This window comes from Urocitellus parryii, chromosome 5 (genome assembly GCF_045843805.1).
Source record: "Urocitellus parryii isolate mUroPar1 chromosome 5, mUroPar1.hap1, whole genome shotgun sequence".
Lineage (NCBI taxonomy): Eukaryota > Metazoa > Chordata > Mammalia > Rodentia > Sciuridae > Urocitellus > Urocitellus parryii.
The window spans coordinates 122,803,159-122,807,998 of NC_135535.1; the positions used below are offsets into that span (position 1 = coordinate 122,803,159).

At 35.1% G+C, this 4,840-nt stretch overlaps 1 pseudogene; it reads right to left on the reverse strand.

Annotated features, from left to right (window-relative positions):
* Positions 1-1,064: 1,064 nt before the first annotated feature.
* On the reverse strand, positions 1,065-1,487 carry LOC144255148 (Golgi apparatus membrane protein TVP23 homolog B pseudogene; annotated as a pseudogene).
* Between the last annotated feature and the right edge of the window lie 3,353 nt (positions 1,488-4,840).

Consider the following 4,840-nt stretch of genomic DNA (forward strand, 5'->3'; position numbering starts at 1 on the left):
CTCCAATACACATTTATTCAACTAAAACAAAACATCTTTAAACATATTTTAACAATGTACAAATACATTTACAACATAACCTGCTGATTAAAAGACTCCAACAAAGTTTGAAGTATCTCAACAGAATTTACAACTGCCTACAATAATTTGTAGATTGGTTTAGTTTACAGTTAAATATATTGCCTTGTTTAAGAAAAATTATTAATACAAATGTATGATTTACAATATCCCCATTATAGCAAGAAAAAATAGGTTCATAAAATGTCTTTAGGTATTTATTATGCCAAGTATTTAAATGATTATTTTTACTATGACATAAGAATAATATTCATTTAGTACTAAAAGATTTTATTAGTCCAGAGACCACTGAAGAGTTTCCAGGAAGTTGCAAAATAAAATATGACTATCCTTTCTATGAAATAAATAGAACAGCAGCAATCCCTGGGTATCCCTTAAACATAAACTATAAAGATTCCATTTATTATTTAGACCTTAAGTATAAAAATAAAAGAAAATTTTAGAAACTAGTTTCACTTGTGCATGTCTAAGGTAAACAATTTCAACATTAAGTATATATTTAATATTAACAATTTTTTTAACTCATACACAAACCAAGTGTTTACTCTTAATCATGAAATCAACTTATTTCTGAAAATAACCTATAGAAATAATATGTAAACACACATACCTTTGAGATAGTTTAAGAACATCCTATATTCTATGGATCAAACTGCAAATATCTCTGTAACATATGTAAACTAACACATTAATTTGGGATATATGGATACATTACTATATGCATACATATGTACACCATAAAATAAATTCTGACAATGTTCTTAATGATATCATACTTCCCAGCCTCAAATACTAGAAAAAGAAAATTAAAACTTTGTTTAAAAAAAAAAAGAAAACAGTTTTTATAGTAACTTTGCAAGTGAAAACAAAACAAACAAACAAAAATCAATGCTCCTTTTTACACTGGACTGAGCTCTAAAGAATTCATAATCAAGAATCTCTTCAGCCATTCCCCAATATCACAGAAAACATAATTTTCTCTCTACTCAAGAAGTCTGTTCATTTTTGGTGTTTTGTCTTAAAAACTGCATTCCAACATACCAGGTAGCCATGCTGGTTAAATTCTTCTGGCTGCCCACTTGCACCTAATGTAACCATACAGGTTGGCACCCTGTAGCACCACACCCATGGTAACCATGCCAACCATTTTACTCTGAGGGAGAAGAGAGCACTAAAGGCAAATATCACCCACAGCACTGGACAGGCAAATAGTCCTAAGCAAAAGATTCTTGATTCAGCTTCTGAAACAGTTTTATTCTCCTGAGGAGATGCCTTCCTGGACTCAAACACCCAATGACTCTTTCCATCCTCATCAATATGATTCCACCACCCAAGGCCTACCATCAGTCTCTACCTGTGACATTCTTCACTGCCCAAAAGTCACGTGACAACAAGATAATTGTCACCATACAAGCAATAAAGCTGCTGTTGAGCAATTCACAGAGAAGATAGACTATAATGGCACAGACTCAGAAGAACAATTGGAAAAATTATGCCACTGGATGTCGGATTTTAGATTTTCTTGGCCTATTAGTTGTCTCTTCTTCTGCATCAAACAATGAAACATCTTCAGTGTCATCATTGCTGTCCTGAGTGTAAGGCTCTGCCAGCGTCTCCTATTCCTACATGATTTCAGGGTACCCCTACAGGGCAGGTCAGAAGGGAGCTGAAGAGGTGCCCGGAGGCTGCACCCCTTTCACTTCCTCAAGTGCATGAAGTGCAAGATGGGCCGAGGAAAAAGACCACCAGCACCCCACCCACCACACAGAGCATTTCTGCAGCCCAACATCAGATCCGCCCAGCGCTTGGCGTTGGTTGAGGATGGGCTTCTCCTCTCCACACCCTCAAGCTTCCTGAACTCGGGGATTCCTGGGTCACTCCTCCTATGAGGGCCTCGGAGCACCCAGATCACCTCCACAACAACTACCCTTGGTCCTCCATCCTTCCCACCCACTCAGCTCTTCCTCAAGATGGACAGCCAGAGGGGACACAACACAACCACCCCTGTGCGCCCGGCTCACTCCACAAACCCTGCAGGAGGGACCCTTCCACCCGCCAAGCCTAGGCCAGCCGCCCTCCGTGCCCACAGCCCCTCACCTCATGTTTCTAATTTCTTAATAATTTTCTAATCTATATTATAGCCATTTTCTCCTTCTAAATGGTCATCAAAGTTTTTTTTTATTGTTCTGAGAGGATATTTAATGTGAACATACTTTATGATGTGACACCTCTGGTCACAATAGGCTATTTCTATTGTAAGAGTATTTTGATTCTGATATTTTGATAGTATAATGTGAATGTACTTTATGATATGACATGTCTGGTCACAATAGGCTATTTCTATTGTAAGAGTATTTTGATTCTTAACTGTTTTTCAGACTTAACATTTTCCTAAGAGTGGTGATTGTTCACTTTCTATTTGATTACACAAATAAGGCATTGATTTACAAAAAAAAATGTGGTGCTAGGGATCAAACCCAGGGCCTCCTGAATTCTGGATAAGGTATGCCACCACTGAGCTACATCCCAGCCCCATAGATTCTTTGTTTTTATTAGCTTTATGACTAGCTATATCAATGAGAAACTTACATAGAAATTCAACTACATTTGAAAACATTCAAGAGTTTGGGCAGCCAATATTTTTATGATTTCTAAAATATAATTTCCCCGTAAAACACGAGAATATCTAAGATCACTCATAAACCATGCTTCCATTGAAGTTTCTCTAGTTTTACCACTTCTGAAGAACATCATGGAGGAAACTGACTTTGATATTCTTTTCAATTTTTCTTTTTTTAGAAAGCATCATAAGTTATTGTCACAAATTCTGTTTACATTTTTCGTTTAACTATTTTTCCTAGTGGCAAATATTTGATGCTATTACTGTTGAAGGGTATACATAGAAACAAACGAAAGATAAGAATTCCTTGGGATCAATGATTCATTCACAATGAATCAATCTGCTCTTGTAACATATTTTTTATCATGACTCTTTTGAAAAAGTTCAACCATGACTTGAAATAGTATCTCTAAAATGTAGATTTTTTCTCTAAAGTTTTGAAATTTTTAGAGAGAAAATCCATAACCTAGCAATAGCAAAATAAATAATGATAAGTTTAAACATATTATTACTTTAACATAAAACATACAAAATAAGTATTTATCTTACATTATGTTAGTTTGACACATTTTTGTTATAAATGCTCTTAACAAAATGCAGAACTAGTTAAGAATGTCAATTATTAGTAATTGATATTCTGAGTAGTTAAATGAGCAGGTATTTGAAAAATATAGCCATATCTTAAGATTTTATTTTAGAGAAGTTTTATGTTTACACAGAAATTGCAAAAAAAAAAAATGCAGAGATCTACTATGTAACTTCTACCCAGTTTTTTTCTCTTATGACTTACGTGAGCTATCTCAGATGTGTTAACTTCATACATGATTTTTCATGATAAACAGATACTGATATGCTCTTATTAACTAATGTCTGGGTTTCCTTTGGATTCTCAGTACAGCCTCTTTCAGTTCCAGGACACCATCTAAGATCCCGCTAGATAGTCATCCTGTCTCCATAGGCTTTTCTTCGTGGCGACAGTTTCTCTGACCTTAATTTCTCAGATGCCCTTGATGGTTGAGGAGGACCTGACAGTTGAGGAGTACCTGTCAGGTACTTTTTAGATTTTCAGTTGATGTTTTTCTCATATGTAGACAGGTTATGGAATGGGGAAAGCAGATTACAGATGAAGTGCTGTTCTTCATTTCATATCCTCAAGGTGCTCACCTGACTGTTGTAGTGTTTACCAGATTTCTCACTGTGAAGTTATGTTTCTCTACATGTACACATTATATATATTGTTTTGGAGTAAGTCACTATGCAGAGCCCCCTCTTAAGGAGAGGGAAGTTAGGCCTACCTCCTTGAGGGCCAAATGTCCACCTCAATTACTTGAAATTCCGGATAAGAGGTTTTTATTTAGCCTCTTTTGTGTATCTGTTTAGTCATTTATTTGTAAATAAATGAGCATCTGGATATTTACTCCAAGATTTTGTTTGTTATCCAACTCTATAGTACTTTGCTGCTTACTTCATTCCTGCTTGAAGCATTTGGGAATAGGTTTGGCCATTCGTTTCCTGTTTTGTTTTAACAGGAAAGAATAGTATAATACCCTCAATTAGGCCTTTTACACTTATAAAACATTTCACTGAGGCTTTAAATACAATATAATATCCTTATGAAGACTCTAACATATATAGTATGCACTGAAATAATATGAGTTTGTTATCAATAAATATCATTAATGATACCACTGGTTGATATCACATACACATGGAGACCCCTAGAAAATAACATGTCAAACCTTCAAACTCATAAGATATCCTCACAGAGAACTAGGACAAATATAATATCTTCATTGAGGCATTTGACACGTATATGAATTCCTTGTGGAAGCCTATGTTATATAAAAATATTCTCAATAAGATCTCTAAAACTCACATAAAAACTAAGCTCTTTGACACCTATAATATTTTCAATGAGTCCTCTACACATATAATCAATGAGGGCTCTGACATATAATGTCCTCACAGAGGTTTCTAACATGCTCAATATCATTACTGAGGCCTGTGTCAGTCATAAAATATCCATGAGAGCCTGTGAAAAATAAGAAAAACCACATTGAGGCCTCTGAAACACAATAATATTTTTATTCAGAGCTCTCACTAAACACATGAAACTATTTAAAAAGACACTGTCTTCACTGA